General features: G+C 35.9%; 1 long non-coding RNA gene across 3 annotated transcripts in view; it reads right to left on the bottom strand.

The window, feature by feature from the left end:
- Positions 1-2,208: 2,208 nt before the first annotated feature.
- LOC107200721 overlaps positions 2,209-19,953 on the bottom strand; it is a 61,128-nt gene continuing 43,383 nt past the window's right edge. Inside the window, exons 3-7 of one of the 3 annotated variants that reach the window (XR_004496119.1) lie at positions 13,208-13,302; positions 11,728-11,842; positions 7,361-10,300; positions 4,629-4,766; positions 2,209-3,338 (exon numbers count right to left, since the gene is read on the bottom strand). This is a non-coding gene — a long non-coding RNA (uncharacterized LOC107200721). Of the gene's footprint in view, positions 3,339-4,628; positions 4,767-7,360; positions 10,301-11,727; positions 13,303-19,953 lie in introns of all 3 variants that reach the window. The other 2 variants (XR_001519725.2, XR_004496118.1) reach the window with 2 other exon arrangements.

Below are 19,953 nucleotides of genomic sequence, written 5' to 3'. Positions count from 1 at the left end.
GTTTTTAAGAAGAGGACCTACAACAGGGACATTTTGTTTTCCAGCCAGAATCTGAGAAGGCACAATAAGAAATGGGACAAAAAAGCCCCTGGACCAATTCCAGTGGGGCAGTACACGGGGGAAAATTACCTAACCAACTGCTCATCTAACTGGATAATATTTGATAGGTATACTAATCAACTAACCTCATAAAAACTGCAGAAATAATGTATCACATATTCATACCACCATATTGTGCACCTTGAGGGCTTTCACCTTAAGGTTTGCTTTAATATTATCATCTTAACATGGTTTGGAAAAGTTTTGTACTTTATTTTAGACAACAAATGTTTGATCTTTCACATATTTTTGGAATGGCATTTTTTATGCATGAAATGCTTATTCATGTAGAATCGTAGAGTGGTTTGGGATGGAAGGGACCTTTAAAAGTCATCTAGTATATACATCAGATGTATAACTTTGTCCTTGTAGAATCTGAACTCAGTTTTACTTATAAGGTTGCAGTAATGAGCAGTCAGAAGTATTCACAGTATCAGAGCTTAGTGATAAGTGGCTGAATTGCTAAAAAATATAATTTTCTTGTCTTTAAAGAGTGCTTCTAGCTTTTTTTACCAGAAAATTACTTTTATTTTCCAAGGAGGCATAGTGTTTTCTTCCCTGGGAACTTATGCACTGAGGCTCTCCTTGACTACTACCCTCCATTAGGACAGAAAAAGAAAACACAAATTCTTAAGTTCTGAAAGAACCTCCAGACACTTACATCTCTTTGAAGGGGAAAGAGGTAAAGTAAATACTTATTTTTTTTAATTATATATGTGTAATGTGTAAATCAAATTTCATATATGGATACATTTTATAATTTCTAACACATTGTTGTGGTTTAAAACAAATAACTAAGAAAATTACTTATTTCTTGCTGTGAGATATGGATTAGAACAAGAGCAAAACAGGCATAAAACTTAAAAGGAATAAAGAAAGTTTATTGACAAACTACAATAATAAGAACACCAGAATAAACTTCCAGAAAAAACATTTTCATTCCCTATCTACCCACTATTCCCTTGTTCACATGACAACAGAGACAAAAACTTTGGAACTTTGGTGGTTAAAACAGTCACAATTCTTGCTACAGTCTTTTCACCAGCCTTTGTAGAGAAACAGAAATTTCTTCCTGTTAATTTATGGAGTTTCTCACAAGAAAACTATTTTTGTTATAGTTTTCCATTGCCCTGATATCAGCTGCCCAGAGCTGCTGTTATCAGAGCCCACCCCTCCCATTTTTACATCACCCTGAGGTGTATATTATGGGCCATGAGTCTAGGGATAGCATTTTTAAGGATGAGTATTCAAAGGCAAAAAAGTCTTCTTCATCTGTTTCTGTGAGCTTCACTAGACAACAGTTTTCTCATTGCCTCTCAAGGCTTCAAATCTCCCAGCACTTTACTATACCATAACTACTCAAGTTTACACTTTGAACACTTTATTCCTCCCTAGATACTTATCATGAATTAAAGGAGTTCTTTTCAGGACTTCATTGTCCATCTCCATAGTCTAACAGAAAGACATTTCAGCTAAATTAAAGCATCTTCTTAATTCTCTACCTTTTCTGAAGCTTCTTTTCTTTCCTGTCACTGGTAGTTTATAAAGTCTCTTTTCATGTTGATCATTCTCCTTTTCTCTCTCTGGATAAAAGATTAATCCGTAAGTCTCATCTGGGTAATGAAAGAGTTAAAATCTTGCCCAGGCTGTTGTAGGTAGTTCTGTGGCCTCGGCCGGTGCAGGAACTGGAGCCGTCTGCGATGGAGAGTTCCTCATGGCTGCTCTGCAGAGTGTAGTCGCCGCCCCAGCCCGCTGCAGGCCCAGAGTCTCTCTCCTTCTTCACTCAGCAGTTTCTAGTGAATTTAGCTACAGCAAAAACCCTGCAGCCGAGCCAGAGATCGGCTCGGCCCGGCCCAGCCAGAGCCTGGGGCAAGCCCCCCGCAGGGCCCGCATCTCCCGGCCGGGAGACGCGGCAGGCCCAGCCCTGTCCCCGCCCGGCCGCATGGCCTGGGCTGGGAACGGGAGGCCGGAGCTCCGCCACTCTCCACAGCCAGGAAACAAAGAGAACCAAGAGAGCTCTGGTTTTACACTTTAAGGTAGGGTTCACAAGTTGATCCCACTTTCCAATGGCCTAAACTGCTGTCAATTCTCAGCAATGACCGATAATTGGTCAGGAGAAAAGAAAAAGTTGAAGTTTCCCAGAAACTTCAACTTTTCTTAAAGGTAAAGTAACTCCATGACACACATTCTGTTGGACAGAGTGGTCTATGATATCTGATCTAGCTGGAGCTTCCCAAGTGCCTGAACTGTGCACTTCTTATGAGTAAAAAATGTATTTGGAAGTAGAAGTGCTCAGGTAACCCTGCTCCTTGTAATGCCTCATGATTTCTAGTGTGATAATTTGCAGTGTTACAAATCCTTACAATTCCTGCTGTAATACACACTAAGCAACTGAGTGTCACTGCTCCTGCCCAGCTTTCTATTTGGAGTATATGCTAGAATTTTGCAATTAAGCATGTAAAGTCATGGATTATAAAGCCAAAAAAAACCCCAGCCAAGACAATTGCCAAGCTACCCAATCATCTTGAACTGAATTCAACAGGCAACATTTGAGGAAAACGAGTAAGTCCGGAGGAGGAGAGTTCAAAACTGTTAATTCTGGACCAGTGTCAAGGATCCATGGAAAAGATTTTCAAAAATTTTACAAAGGCATAAATACATGAGATAACAGAGAACAAGACATTCATGAAGCTGGTGATATTACAAAGAGAAAAAATATTGTGAATATGTAGAAATAATATTTCAAAGCTTTGCTGGACAGGTTCTACCCTGAAATATAGCATGAAGGAAGCATCGCTTAGCTTACTCTATTAAAGGTAAACACTTTAAAGAGGTGGGGCTCATGATAATTTTCACTATTATAATCATAATTGATCTAATATCTTCATGTCCTGATGTTTTTAGCTCTGCAACCTTTGCCTCGGTGGGCTGGAAATATGAAAAGTCCCATACTTGCAGTAAAAGACTGGAATAAATTTCACTACCTTTGCCCTTTACTGTGCTTTGCTATTTGATTATCTGTCATTCTTTGACTCCCCTGTACAAGCCAAACAACTTTGGGAATGCCTACTGGAATGCCTCATCAGTCACAATGCTAAGTCTATAAAAGGTTAAAGACTGGCATTCAGATGTCTTCTTGGGCATGGGTAGCTATTCATACTTTCATATTTTTCTCTTGTGGCAGCATCTGCAAGGAGAATATCAACTGCTACAACATGATTCCATTCTCATGACAGCAGCTGTAACAAAAAAGAAAAATAATACAAACAACTCATTCTAGACTTGCCATTCTTAGATGGTAATCACTTCACCCTTTTTGGATTCTGTAGTCAAGAACTGCCTGGCCTGCTCTCTTAGAGAGAATTCATACCCTATCCTTAAAACAAAAAAATCACAGTTAAATCTGTTCTCTCAGGATATGTGGTTTCATCAAATCTGGTCTATAAAAGGTGACTGTTTTCTAAAAGAAAAAGGTATTATGCAAGCCTTTCAATATATATTTTTTTCAAGGCTTACCTTGAAGACAACTACAACAGTAGTGCCTTTTGCAATGTGATTAATGTGAAAGTAACAATGTAACTTTTGTGAAAGTTAGTTAATCTCTCTCCTGTATTATTCTGTAACAGCATGTTTTACAGATGGATTTTAGACATCATGTTTTAGCAAGAGAGGACTTTAACAGTCTTGTTAGTAAGACTCAAATTTTGACAAGTTTCTTTTAAGGTTTGAAAGTAAAACAGAATTTAACTTAATATTCAAACAGTTCATCTTTGTAAATCAAATGCCTAGTCATAGGTATAAAACATTATTTATTTATATATAAAATCATGGTTATTGAGCATTATCAAAGACAGTAATGCCTGCATGTACTTGTTGTGGCATAAATGATTGTGCAGAGTGCAAAGCAAAGGACAGCTACACCACAGGCAACCTAGTCATAGTGGTAAACTACCACAGGAAGCAGCACTGAGGAGCCAAGGAAAAATATATTTCCAAAGATTTTTGTAGATCTATTACACTGACATGATAAAGAAGGAACTAAAAAACCAAGAAAGAAACAACAGAAATTAAATGGAACTGAAAGATGTCTGGATCAGATAAGTTTGTGCAATATTTATCAGGTTTGGTTGGAAGACAGTAATAAGACGTAGCCTTAAGAAAGTTGCAGTAAACAAGAGCATTGTAAATGAAGGAATATGTGGCCTGAAGTAATTTTATCAGTATTATTTTAAAGACATTATTTGTCTTAATAGACCTAAATTTTTGTCTGCACTCAAATTCAAGCAGGCAACACAAACAAATATTTTCTCATATTAGTAGAAAAAGAAGAGTGGAAAAATAGTTGGAGATATAACAAATCCACAAGCACTTTTGAGAGGAAATCATTATGACACAAATTGTTGGTGAATTTACAAGACAAGCAAAGATGTATTGCTAAATTATTCATGGATACACAGAGTTTAAGGCCAGTCAATTGTACCAGTAGCTTGACCTCATATGTAACATGAACAATCAAATTTCATACTTACACCAAAGTGAACTCAGAAGCTTGTGTTTGTGAAAACATTCCTTTCAGAAAGACACCTAGTTCTGATTTATAAAAGCTTCAGAAGTGGAAGTACTTAAAATATTCCTTGGTAGTTTGTTCCAATATTTAGTTATCTTTCCTGTTAAAATAGAGTGAAATGTGTTTTTTTCCTGAATTTGTATATATTTAAGAACTACCAATTGGCTCTTATTATGCAGGGTCTTTTCTGTCCCAGAGTGAAGAGCCTTTAGTACCAGTTATTCTTCCTCATGTATATACTTGCACACCATAATCAAATCACTTCTTGATCTTCTTTCTGATAGTCTAAGCAAGTTGAACATCATAAATATTATACTGCAACACATTATTTTCAACTCGCAATCATTTTAGAATATCCTCTTGGCAGTTATAGGAAACTTATGTATCACTGGGTAAAAATTTCCTAGCTATTTTACTTCAAATAAGAGAAATAGGATTTGGGCAATTCAATCTATTGACTTAGGACAATTTCAACTGTGCAATTTAAAATAAGATGAGAACATGTCATGCTGAATACACTGACCCAGAATTACATCTGTATTCTAAAAGAATATTCTGCATGTATGTTATTATAATGTTAAATTTCACAAGTCACACAGCTACATCCGAAAATTGTGTTACAACCAGACCTTTAAAAATAATAAAATTCACAGTGTGACAAAGGAGGAGACCACAGCTGACTGTGCAAGGTAACAGGTAACCTGTAAGTGTGAGCTGTTTTGTGTTGTCTAATTCCAAGGGGAATCTTTAGACAAGGAAATAGATCCAAATGTTTCTATTTCAGGATCATTTCCATACAGTCTGTTCCAGGATAATTGAAGCAGGTGGTCTGCTGCACATTCTCATCGGACACAGGGATTTTTTGTGAGCTGTTAGGAACAAATGGCTATCAGGCAGGTACAGTAACTTCAAGAGTCTTCATAAACTCCAAGACAGATGCCTGATTAATAAAAGCATTCTCCTCACTTGTTGGTGGCTACTGTGCTTCTGTACTGAGTCTCACACAAGTCAGTCAGAAGAAAAGAGGCCCCTGAAATCAAGGGCCCTACAGCTGTAGAGAAGCACAACAAAATTGTCTTTTTTTTTCTTTTTTTTATTTTTTTTATTTTCTCCTTAAAAGTGCCCTCTTCATTAATGATAGAGATTGAAAATTTTCCCATCAGTCATTGGGATGCCAGAATAAAGTGCCTGTCTATTCAGCTAAAAGAATGCTAACTAAAAAAGTTTGCTGATGATGTGATTTGAAGTGATTTGAGAAGAATCAAAATGAATTAAGAAAGAATTTATTTTTAAAGCAGAAGGAGGTGTGCCAATAAAATTGTGAATTCTGTAAATAATGTAATACCAAATTTATAATTGCAATTGCACTACAGATGTATAAGAGTGTCTAAGGAAAATTTCCAGATAAAGTGGTGGGGAAAATTGTAAATTAATTGTCTGCCATCCATTCACTAGAATTAAATTATTTCAATTCACAAACACAAGCTTTGTCTTTTGGTGGATAATCTACATTCTTGGTTTTTTCTCCTATTTTGTGTCACAGGATTATTGAACCACAAGCTGTTCTTAAGACTCAGTTTATAACAATATAAGAATTGGATAATTGTAACAGTGTTTAAGAACAAAGGACTACACCACAAAAAAGATGAGGATCACTCAGTCATATACTCAGAAATTAAATCCAGCCTGATCATTTTGCCTTAAAATTTTGTTGCTTCCCCCAGAAGTGATTACTTAAATAGACTTTCATATCATTTTGTACCTATATTAACTCTTTAAGGAGTTAACTTTAATTTATATATTAACTTTATGCATGTTCTTAGGCCTGAATTATCCTTTGGTTAAAATACTTCTTCCCATTTGGAAAAAACTCAAACTTTCTGTAGAACATCATGAAGTTAAAATTAATGCGTTAGCATTTTGTACCTATCTGACTGTTGGGTTTCACTTTTGGACTCTTTCAAACGAAATTTGCTTACATGATCCTGTAATTTTAATTGCTGCTAGAGCAGCACATAGAGTAGGACAGTGTTTGATGCACTTGTAGTAGAATTAAAGGTCTCCCAGCTTCCACAATACACATTTTCTAGAAAAGGCCTCATGCTATATATTATTCTATATACCATTATATGTACAGACAGTTTTTTAATTTTTAATACTGAGTAGCCTGTATAAAAAATGTTGCATGTTGTTAATTTATAATAATAAAGAGTACCTTGGCCCTGGAATTATATATATACTGCAGTGTTTGAAATTAATCCAGTATATATTTCTGTATGTTTAGGATACATATCTACTTCTATGCACCTAGTGTCCAAGTTTCCCTGCTGGGACATGAAGCATAATCACCAAGTTCTGCTCTGAGTTATATCTGTAAAAATCCTTTAGTTTAAATGGACATGCATACACAACCCTGTAGGATACTTTCCACTTAAATTTACTGTAATTTTCCAAATTTCTTAAAAATTAGTAATATCAATGAAAGAGTTAACAAAAGGGATTTTGGAGATTATGCCTACTTCAACAAAAACAGTAAACATTTTAACAACATTTGTTAACTCCCAAGTAGAAAGTATCCTATGCTACATATCTTAAAGGAATGAAAAAAAACCAACAAAAAACCACAATAAAAAAGACTGCTGTACTATGGCAAATTAAGGCAGCTATGTAAAAGCACTGCTAAGAGGTACTTACCTCCTCTCTCTACTAAGCACAATCAACTGCAGGGGTTTCTGGATAATCTCTTGGTTTTAGGAAAAACAGATTCTTAGTGCATTAATTTACTGTCATCGTTATTGGCAGAAAATTATTTCAGTCCCTACTGGAGAGAGGGAGGCAGAGATTACCAAGAAAATATCCATATCCCACCATACAAGTTCTTTCTCTTTTTCTTAAACTAATGATATAAGTGATACTTATGAAGTTTGAAGTACTTGAGTGCCTCTTACCTGAAAGGTAACATTTCATGAGTGAAATGACACTTTATGTTCTTTGTGGGTAGATAGTAGATGGCACTTTGGTGCCTGGTGGTATTTACAAGGGGTTCCCCCTTCTCATTGAAGTGAAATATTTGAGTGGGGTTGTTTAAGAAGCAGTTGCACTTGATTAAGAGTTATCAGAGTGATCAGATATGAAGTGGAAATATGTAGATAATAGGTGGAAACTTGATTTCCTTTATAAGAAAAACATGGGGAACCATGGTGGCTTTAGAGTTGCAAGGTAATTATTGGGAAGATAATCTAAGTGGACAGAAAAGTACCCAAAACATATACTGAGTGTAATTATCTAGTTCCCCTATTATCTGTCTCATAAATAAGGAGTCACTGGAGCACACACAATGTAGACAACCCTGAGGAGACTGCAGAACTCAGCAGAGGTAAGCCAGGTTTCATTAAGTATCTTTTTATACCACATGGTGGAGAAAACACTAAATAGCTCAGAGAAGAGAAATACAAGCAGAATTTTTCAGGGACAAGTAGACTCCCTTAAGACACTCAAAAGCCTGTCACCACCAGGTGTTTTTTTCTGGCTATCATTGCAGTATATAATTTCTAACTGACATAACATGTTCTGTGTATTCTTCACAATAAATATTTTGTCCTGAGGTGGTACCCTAGACTCCAAGAAGCTAACTGAACACCAAAGAAAGTACAACAGAGTGGTGAAATCTATTGATACAAAGAATGCTTATTATTGTATTTAATTTATTGTGTTTAATTATGTCAAAATATTTCATGGCACAGTAGTGCTTTCAAATGTTTTTAAGTTTATTAATGGAAATGAGAGTTCATTATATTTGCATGAAATATTTGAGGATTTGCTACACATATTCTCAGGATACGTACCAATATAAATACATATGTATACATTCATTATATAGTTTATTTCATATATAGAGAAATAAGCTACAGTTTAACATTTATCTTAGATTCCTCTGAATCTCACGAAGACAATAGAATTATTTTTCCTAGAAGTTTGTTACAGCCAAGAAAAAGAGAAATATCAGTGGATTTGCTTCAACTTTTTTTCTCAAAAAGGGCATCAAAAGGAAGGCAACCTTCCTGGTGAAGGGCCTTGAGGGGAAGCCATATGAGGAAGACCTGGTCTGTTCAGCGTGGAAAAGAGAAGACTGAGGGGAGTCCTCATCACAGCCTACAACATCCTTGTAAGGAGAAGAGGTGAGGCAGACACTGATCTGTGGTGGCCAGTGACAGGACCTGAGGGAATGGCCTGAAGTTGTGTCAGGGGAGGTTTAGGTTGGGTCACAGGAACAGGTTCTTCACCCAGAGGGTGGTTGGGCACTGGAACAGGCTCCCCAGGGAAGTGGTCACAGCACCAAGTGTGACAGAATTCAAGAAAAATCTGGACAGTGCTCTAAAGCACTGGTGTGCTTTAATGGTGTGACTCTTGGGGGTGGTGCTGTGCAGGGCCAGGAGCTGTCTTGATGATCCTTGTGGGTCCCTTCCAACAGGCACTTTGGTCTGAAATGAAACTTCACTGGGTTTGCCTTTCCTGATACTTTGCAATATCATTCTTAAAAACTTGTAAGTAAAAGAATTATTACACTCCTAGTAAGCGCAAGTAGACTTCTCAAAGCAATAATAGCACTGGAAAACAATTTGGTTTTGGGTATCTCATTAGAAATTGCACTGAACTTCATCCTTATGAATAACTTGTCTTTAAAATGGGAATCATATTTCAAAACGTAATTGATACAGAGCATAATTGGGCTTGGCTGTGTTCAAAGTACCTTACCTCAATAAGTTAACATGGGAATAACAAAATATTCAGCCAACGCAAAAAAGTCTCAAATTTCAAGAGAGGTCTCTTTTAGCGATGCAATGTTCACCCCCTCCCCCCATATGATATTTTCTGAAAAAGCAAAACAGACTAAAAGAGATTAAAAAGCTAGAGTCCATTGCCAAAACTATAATTCTTTCTTCCCACTGGACTGTGATGGTGCTGCTATGAAAGGTGTTGATTACACAAAGGTATCAGCACTTGTGCAGTCCCTCAGACAGATCTTTCAACTCCTTTATGTCACAACTATCAACAGATGTTCCTCAAAATGATTCAGGGAATAAACCTAGAAAATGCATTTACATTTTTCCTGTTCACATAACCATGAAAACAAAGTATGTAAAACAAGAAGTAGCATTCTAAGTTTAACTTAATTTTTATTTGATTGTACATGAAAAATATCCTGAGAGAAATAGACTGGGCATGTGGAGTTTTTTTTCCCAAAAGGTCAAGCAGTCTTTGAATGGAAACAGTGCGGAAACAGTCTCATATGACTTTCAAGAAGGTTTGGTAAGTAGTTTTTTTTCTGCAGTTGATCTAAACCAGGTATGGCACCAGCAAATGGTATGTTTTTCCCAAGAAGCTTTCAATAGCTTTTCATAGTAGGACTGTGCAGAACATGAAGTAAAACGTTAGCAGTGCAAAAAGCCTCTATTAAATCTGTAAACTTTTCTGTGATGCATTTATTCTTCTCACAGAAAATCATTCACCATTTCTTGTACTTAAGTTGTCTTTCCTACTGTAGATTCAACTGCTTGCATCTTCCTCTTACATGAATATCTCTCACAATGTTTGTCACAGCTTGCTTGTTGTTTGAAATCAATGGTATCATTACTGCAGCACAAAAAAAAAAAGAAAAGAATAAAGTAACATCACTTTCTTGAAATGTCCTCTCTGGATACTTTTCACTTCTCTGCCTAAAATTTGTAGATGACACTTTGTTCACATCTGCTGAAGTAATTTTTTACCACTTTTTCAGCTCGGCTGCATTTTCCCACCTTCCCTCATTCAAACATCATTGGCTGGTTTGCCTTCCACAGATAAAGCTTCCAACAGCTAAATTCCTCTGTCACCAGCTGAGAAGCCTGCTGATTTGATTTTTCATGAACACATGGCACATACTCATTTGTATTGAGTGCAAATTAAATACATTCTTATACACACTGGTAAGACTTCAGTTTTAATTCAGAAAGACCATCACTATCAGTGTAAGATTAAAGCTTTATATATAAATACTTCTCCCTAAGAAACACAGGATTTGGCTTTACCTTTTCAACTAGCATATTAACAATTAACAATTATCCAAGTGTTGTCATGCCTTACCCAAATATGTTTTTTCTTTTAAGCACTCACAATTTGAACTTTGAAATGTCAATTTCTTTTAGGCATACATTTTTTTAAAAATTTCAAATTGAGCAAAAAAAAAAATAAAAAAATCTCAAGGGATATCAGCAATGTTACACTTAATGTTAGTTAATAATCTTGATTTCCTAATTTTACCAAGCTTCCTCCAGTTTCAGAACTGCTTTAGGAGGTGGCTTTACAGCCCTTTTGCATATCTCACCTTGAACTAGAAGTGACTAGCAGTCACTTTAATCTCATTTTCTAAATGAGATCCAAATCACAGCCCCACACCAGACACTATGAAGAAAATTAGCTCCATCACAGCCAAAACCAGCACAGGGAGACCTAAGCTTGCTAAGGTAATTTATTAGGTGAGTGAACGGTTTGAAGTTGTTAAGGAGGAATGTAGGGCTGTGTTTTGGAATTGATTTGAAAACATTGTTGATAATTCAGAGATGTTTTTGTTTTTGCTGAGCAGGGTTTATCCAGAGCCAAAACCTTTTCTGCTTTTTGTGCTGCCACACTGGTGAGAAGACTGGGGGAGCACAAGGAGTTGGGAGAGAGCACAGATGGGACAGCTGACCACAGCTCAACAAAGGGATATTCCAGACCAGATGATATGTTTTCTCCCTTCATGAAGACATTTAAAACAAAGGTTTTCAACATTCCCTGATTCTTCTGTAAATTTTTGTGCAAAAGCATCTTGATGGCCGCCCACTTCATGATATCATCTACTATAGTCTAGATCAAAACAGTTCTTCCTAACTATTTAGTGGGACATCTGATGTGGAAATATTGGCATGGCAATCTTACATGGCAGACCATGTAAACATTACAATGTCAAACATATCAGAAGGGCTAAGAATTACTATTGTTCCTCTTTAAAAAGGAAATAAGAGTAAGAACTCAATATGTACCTTCACAGTTTCAAAAGACTTTGCAGTCCTTGGTTTCACTTTCTTTGGCTAAGAAGGTTGAGTTATTTTTATTTCTTGAGGCTTTCCGGTTTCTTACATAGGTGAGAATTTACTGCTGTACATCAACCAAAATGTTTTTCATTAGACATATTAGACTGCTTATTTTAAAATAGAAGCTTTCATTATTTTTTTTTAAAATATGGGTCTAAGGCTTCTACATAGGTCATCATTTGTTTTAGTCACACTTGCTAAGATTCAGTGTTGTAGAATCATTTTTTAATCTTTCTCCCTGAGATTTCTTTATTGGCAAGTCACAACAAACTGTAAAATTTGCTACATTTACCATGAACAGCTTGTGAAACATGTCAACTTTCTCTATAATTTTCACAGGGCTTTAATTATGAATCAATGTGATGTTATGAATAGGGGTATTCATAGTTAATGCTTTCAACATGCAGTAAGCAATATTTCTATTAGTTAAACATTGCTCATATCCACAGGCAGTACATTGTGGATTGCTTCTTTTGTGAATACCCAGGCATATGCATTTTACTCAATCTGATGGTCAGGCTAAAAAGGAAATGATGCATTTTCCTTGGAATTTTACATTGCAAATAAGGATGAATTTTCTAACTGGAGAGTTGCAATTCCCTTGGGACAGTTTGTGACTGACATTATATTTTATCTGCACATTGCAACAACACACTTATCAAACGGAAAAGAAGAAGAAAAATTACAAGAGATTTGATCTTCTTTACAGCTTCTAATAGTAAAATACACTGTATGATTAATGAACCTGTCAACTGTAATGGGAAGAATATGTAACAAGTAACTGTGCATTACTTGTTTGTGATTTTTATCTTTTATAAATGCAACCATGTGTAGGATGATAAGATTAACTCTTTGTGCTTTTAAGTGAATATTATATGCAAGACTAATACAACCTCTGCTGTTTCTTGTCTTTCTGTCAGTTCTCAGTCTTAAGAACTGGAGCTTTCCCTAATTCCAAAATAACTATATTATTATTTCATTTGGCATGTCTACACATCTACTGCTGGATATATTATTCAGAGGGATGAAAGACAAAAGAGCCCACACAGCCTACCTGTCTCTTTCCATTTAGCTTCTTATGCTTTGTACCCTGCAGCTTTTTTGTGTCAAACAAAAAGATTTTAATAATTTCTTCAGGATTTCTATAGGGCCTACAAGGAGAGAGCCCTGGATGCACACTGCAACCTGCCTGGAATTGAGGCAGCATGATATGAGGGATATATTCCCTACAGTTCTACATTATTTTTGAGATTCCAACTATGTAATTTTGTATCCTTATGTTTTATACTCCAGGAATAACAGCAAGAAAAAAAAATCTTTCATGTCCCACTAACTCAAAACCTGAAGAATCCTAATATTGTTTAAGTATATTGCAGAGGTATGGCCTTGAGATGGGAAACAAATCAAGGATTTCTGGTATTTTTCTCACCAGGTATCAGGAGGGAAAAGGAAGGGCAGGGATTTTACAGCTAAGACTCAGAAACTTCATCATATGATGGTAGTCAAATATCTCTAAGGAGGACACTAAAAAAAAAAAAAAAAAAAAGTTTATAAAATTTCCAAGTCAGAGCATCATCTTTAAATGTAAAAAGTAAGAGGAAGTTATTTATTGCCCTTAACTACATTTTTTTTTCTTGACTCTCAACTATCTCATTGTCTTTAATGGCCTTGGCTAAGTTGTACCAATGAAAGCAATACACATGTTCCAGATGTACAGAAATTCTGAACTAGGAATATGGGAAGCATTTGGAATTGTATAAAAACCCAAGCCGGCAAATTGGTTTTCAAAAAAAAAAAAAAAATAAAAAAATTACTTGATCTAAAAAAAGTAACTTAAATATGTTTTAATGCATTTAAAGATGGGGACAAAGTGTAAGAATATAGTCCATTTGCAATTTAAGAAAATAATCCATTTCATTTAGCATTTGAGAATTTGAAGTTTTACATTTCAAAGAAAGTTCAAAACTGAAGTACATTTTGAAGTCAGACCTGGGCACAGAGAAAAGCATTTGGTGTGGTGTGAAAATTGGGAAAATAATCTGCTATTTAGTTGAACGTTAATATGAAAATAATTTGTCACAATATACATAATTTTTTGTAAGGCAGTAATTATTTTAATATCACTCCATCAATGTAGCCTAATAACATTAACAGTGCAGTATGATAATATCAACTATATAAAAATATTTAATATCAGTTCTTATTTCTGTGCTGTCTTTACACTGGGATATTGTGGAAAAAAAATCCTGTGAAATGAATTACATGTTTGAGGTCCAGTAATACCTGTAGAGAGGAAAGATGAAAGTTGTCATCAGTACCATGATATCTCCATCTTATATCTTAAGGAAACCCTCTGTAGTGCAAACTAATTACACTATTTTTTTATAGCTATCCCATCTCTCTGAATTCAGGCAAAATGTTAAACAGAAGTGAATCGTCAAATACAATTTTTACTGGATCTCCTTTCACACACTTTTGCATCTCCAGTGAGATTTAAAAGTCCTTTAGAAGTCAAAGAAAAACACAAGCAAATCAGATTAATTTGTTAATAGAAAATTAACCCCATGATCTACTATCCAGGGCCATTTTGCCCAAGCAAGACGTTAAATATGAAAAGATACCAAATAAAACTTCAACAAGAGAAAAAGTATGAGGACAGAATGGGCAAATAGGAGACTAAAACCTGAAAAATTAAGGTTAAGTAAATGCACTGAAGTTCTATACTTAGAATACTAGAACTATGAAAAAAAATCCCCAGACAACTATTAGAGATGTAGAAATATTCCACATGGGAGAAAATGTGTTCAGTAAAATAAAGTACTCCTCTTGCAAAGGGAATGAAAGGGTGTTGCACACGAGATAAACTAATGTCTACAGTCGTTAGAACACATAGAGCAATCATTGCTGCTGTCATTATTCTTACACAATCCATCCAAAACTAAGTGTTGAAAGGATAAGTTGACAAGAAACACAGATGTTGAGGACGTACCATGTCAAGCCTGTATAATTTTCTTCTGTGAGAGAAAAATTGCTCTTTTTGTTGGTGGAAAGTAATAGATCTAAATTAGTCTGGTATTAGTAAAGCTTTTAGAACTGTCTAAACAATGCATTAATAAACACACAAGAGAAAAGATAACCCAGATTAAAAGACTACAAGACAGAAAGTAATAAAAATTGGACTCAACAAATTAAACTAGGAGGACAGACCAATGATAATTCAGCAATCTCATTGCCTATTAGAAAAGAAAATTTATAAAATATTAACCCACCAACTGAGAATTATAAGAGAAGTAGAAAGTACAACATAAAGAAAAGTTGAAAGAAAAATTATTAATTAGCCTGAAAAGTGACATCTTTTTAAATAAATTTAAAGACAGTGATCAACTTTCTATGTATCCAGTGAGAGTAGTAGAAATAATCATCTCAATTTGTAACATGAGACATTTATGGCAGCTATTAGGAGATGAAAAAAAAATGTTCCATCTAGTGTTAAAATAGTTGACCAGCCTCTAGCAGTGAAACACAGATTTTAAGACACCCTCTGTTTTTAAGAAATAGTTTCAGTAAGTGTCTGTCAGCAGTGGTCTAGGTTTGCATCCCCAGCCTAGCAGGAGGAGAAAGAACAAGATTTCTTCAAGGTAACTTCCATACATAGTTTTTTACATTCTCTCTAACTCCAGATTTATCAATACCAAAAGAATGGGCATACACCCTCTCTTGGTAATGTCTCTTATGAATTAGGAGAGTCTTGGACAGCCTTGAATAATGATCACCCTGGGGTACCTGTACACCAAAGAGGGCAAAGGAGCTTAATTCTTTCCAGAAAAAATAATGGCAATGTGAAATTGTAATTGGCTTCTACCAGTCTACTTTTATGCTCACTTCTTAATTCAGATCAAATTTTGAAGGGCTCATCCAATTTTTCATGCAGGAAGCTTCATTTTTTATGCCATTCCAAGCCCATTCAATGGCCTCTGAATAGTACCAAACTGAATCATCTGCAAAGGTGTTACATCTAAAAGAAACATTCAAAAGGAGTCCCCATTGCCTAATATAAGGTGCAAATATCTGAATCTATGCCCCACAGTCTGGGTCAAAAGGCAGCAGCTCCACAGACCGATCTCAGCCTCCTCTTCTTTCGGCAGCACATACTGACACTGGTTGCCTTCACAGGATATTAACCTTGACAAGATATCACTGACATGATTTGTCTGCTGCAAATGTCCTGTAGCCAAACTGTCCTCTTCTGTGTAAATGCTTACTGAAGGAAATGTCTTAAACTCTAGACTAAGTGCTGATGTAGCACTTAGAGGCTGCAGAAATCAGACATTTACCAAGTTGTCTGAGTTGGTAAGCAGCAGTTTATTTTTAGTGCCTTCAGAAGTGGCGTGAAATGCCTTCCCTGGTTAACATCCCTGCTCTGACTATACGAGCAGTCAGTTAATATGTTAACATATTACACTTGCCAAAATAAAACCCCTAAACCGCACCCACTGACATTAATGATAGGCTGTGGAAAGGTTATTAATAATCTGAGTTCAAGTTTTGCTACCAACTGTCAAATAAAGTGTTATGCTACTGAATTCATAATACAGCACTGGAGTGAGGGAATTCTCTACATTTAAAGGATTTATTGTTGTAAGTATATTAGTTTTCCATTGTGTATTTTATGTCAAACAGCAAAAAGTTCTATTCTCATTTGTACCATTATTTACTGTTCTATCTACTATTCCTGGAAGTAAAAAAAAAGGACTATGAACAACATCTAATTAATCTTTTGCCTTTAACACTTCAATATGTAAGGAATTTTTTTTCCCACTGTCCTCAATTAACATGAGCATTTTTCAAGCAGTAGCATGTTTAGACATATTTTCTTTTTTTGCTATGTGTGTTCATAACAGTCTGACCCTTTACTCCCAAATAAAGCTGGCTGCAATTTTGGGTGGGTTTTTTGTTTGTTTTGTTTTATTCATGGTGGTGGTGGTGGGTTTTTTTAATGAATGGTATCTAGCTAAAAAATGTGCTTTTACGCAAAATGAAGAATTAGTGAAATGCACCAGTTACTGAACATCTAGTTGAGAAATTCTGCAATGGGTTGCTTGGCTTCTTAGCTTGGTCACTGATACATGAATTTGAATTTTCCATCTGCACCACCAGTCCCCAAATATTAGCTTGTTCTGAAGCTGATAGTTACTTCTTGTCCAGTACTCCATTCTGGAGATCACTGACCAAAGTGATTGTCATTACAGTCCAGGAGTCACTATGGCACTAAAAGCTGGACTTCATAGTTTGGTTTTCCACATACCAACTCTTACATCTTTGGGATTAAGCACTTGTACAACCACTACTCTGTTTGGAACTGTTTATCCTTTTGACTATCTGACAGTGCCAGTACATGGTTTTATTTCTAGTTAGCAAAAAGGCTTAAGTATTCTTATGATCTTCTATACTTCTCTGGGAACAAAGCATGATGTTTAGAGAAAGAACAAGAATTTTTTCCAGTAAGAGGAAGCTTACAGCAAGTATTTTAAGACTCTTTTTGCTACATCAGAAAATTTCTTTCTGTATTTTTTCTTGTTTTATAGAAGTTATAGTTAATTAATTGAGTAAAAGCATCCTCTTTGTTTTTCTCTGCAATTTACAGCTTTTGACTCTGAGAAACTCCTTTGAGTCAATAACAGCAGACCTTCGTTGCAACTCTAGATACTGAGGTTATTCCAAAACATTTTTCTTATAAATACTCCTGGAAAATCCATCACTACCTGATTCCAACACTGTCGTGGGTTTGTTTCTTACACAAAACAAAACCAAGCTCCCTACTGCATCTCCACAGCACCTGGGGACCTCTCAGCTAAAAGAAATCTGTGGAGGTGTTTGTAAATCAGAAAAAGAATTAACAGAACATTAACTAGAACAATGAGGATCCAAAATACTTCAGTTTTACAAAATCTATCACTACTAAATCACTTTCAGTAGCGCAGGACAGATGCAGGAGAAATTTCTACAGGGAAATGTCAAGCTTGGAATTGCAGAGGACAATCATCATTTAAAAGTCTGCCACAGCATTCTTCACTACTGCACCAGAGACGTGGTTAGTACTTGTGGATATTGGCAATTGTTACATGCAATTACTCATATTTCTTTATAAAGTGCTCTGTGACTGAACTGTAGTGATTCTGACAGTGTTTTTGTGTCCCTTGGCTGTTTCAGTGTCTTCTTGTATAACCCCATGGTGCTGTTTTTGGACCAAGCTCTATAACTGCAAAATGCAGAAATGTTCATCTACTTAAGGTGACTCTGATGAGTTTGTTTAACTTTCAACACATCCCTTTGAATACAAAACTCAGGTCTCAGCCCTGAATAATCATCCACAGCTGAAATAAATTTATTTAGTCTCTTGATGATGGTCAAGGCTGCAAATTAAAACATAGGAGTTATTTAATAATTTTTAAAGCCACTTTTAACCCCTCATTGTCATCTTATTTTGAGATTTATAAAAACACAGGATAGAGCATATGCAACTTTGTAACATTTGTGAGCAGAGCACTGGCATTAAAAGGCCAAAAATCATACCATTGGTAATAAATAAACATATTGTTAATATAGAACAAGTATTGCTTTCACACCTTTGAAAGGTTATAAACATAAAATGTGGATTTGAACAAATGGGCAATAAAACACGTCTGAAAAAAATGCATATATAGGCCACATATATTGCATATAATGAAGAGATGAGAGCATTCTGGCGGATGAAAACGTCCAGGTGTTTCCTAATTCTCTAAGTGGGCATTTTCTGAGCTTAAGAATTTCACACTTGACAGATGCAACTTCCTGAACCTTCTGGTAGCACTGTAGATATACTAGGGAACCCCAAGTGGCAACACTGGCTTTTTTTTCTCTGCACTCCGTGCAGGGTCTTTCAGGTCAGCTGCCTGCTAAGTGCCTCCTCCAGACAGCCTACCAGGTCCAATGTTGTGTACACACAAAACGCAAAAGCTATCTGGGGGTGGAAAACACTGTAAAATTCTAAAGGATTATTATAGTTTTGGAGACACCAACTATGAGTGCCAGGCTTTTGGTACAAAAAAATTATTAGTTTCATGGCACTGCCTGCTGACTATTGATACCTAATTGAAACAGTATTATCATAATTTTTTGCTGTGCTATGAAGATGCACTTTTCTGGAGATTTGACGTTCCAAGAGTGGGTCTCTTTGTAAACCTTATTAAGTGAAAATAAGGATCATCACTGATATACAGTCTACCTAGTAGAAGCTCTTGAAAGCATCAAGCTCTTCTTTACTCCACCAAGGCTGCTATTCTTTCCTCCTAATATAAATAGACCATTTACAGAAAAAAAATCTCTATTTTTTTTGGACTGCAGTTCTACTGCCAGAGCAACAAGACATACATTTTACACTTAAATTAAGGTTTATTTCACTCCCAAATTTGCCCCTCAGGAGCACAGACATCAGGAAATCAACAGGAGAGTAATTTTACTGTACTCTCAGCTTAGACTGATAAGCTAATATAAGACTAATATTTCATCCCTAGTAAAACATAAACAGAGCCCCTACTCTCTTACCATTGCCTGTGAAGCCAAGATGAGCATGAATTCCAGATTTGATACTTTGGAACATTATTTCACCTACTTTCTTTCCACCTTTGTCACCTTCTCCTTTGCTTGTATGGATCCATGTCCTCTCCTCCATGCAGTTGTTTCCTTTGGTTGGTTTGTTTTTTCCTGCGGGGGTGGGTTGTGGGTCAGAATTAACTTAGTTTTTTCAGTCATAAAGATGTAATGTTGCCAAATCTGTGCTTGGGAATATTGAAAATTCTCAGATTCTGCAGGAATATAGAAAGAAGAGGGCAGCACTTTTGTGATTGTCACCCTCATCCTAGCAATAGGTCAAACCCAGAAAACTGCTGCCTGAGTACATTGAAAACAAATTCCCTTATACTACTGCACACTGTTAATAATTTAAATAGAAACAGTGGCAGAATAATAAAACTTAATGCCACACCCTCTTCATTTCTGAAAGTCTTACACATGGCAGCTGCATTAGAAAATCAGGGAGTATGAAGTAAGATATCTGCCCTTTGTAATGTATAAGTCTTTTAAAGAAAGGTGTGATTATATTCTGAATAGGTCAGTCTCTGCACCTGGCATTTCTTC

This window comes from Parus major, chromosome 2 (assembly GCF_001522545.3).
Source record: "Parus major isolate Abel chromosome 2, Parus_major1.1, whole genome shotgun sequence".
In the NCBI taxonomy this organism is placed as follows: domain Eukaryota; kingdom Metazoa; phylum Chordata; class Aves; order Passeriformes; family Paridae; genus Parus; species Parus major.
The sequence above is the reverse complement of the archived record's forward strand: the minus strand, read 5'-3'. Positions and strand labels throughout refer to the sequence as shown.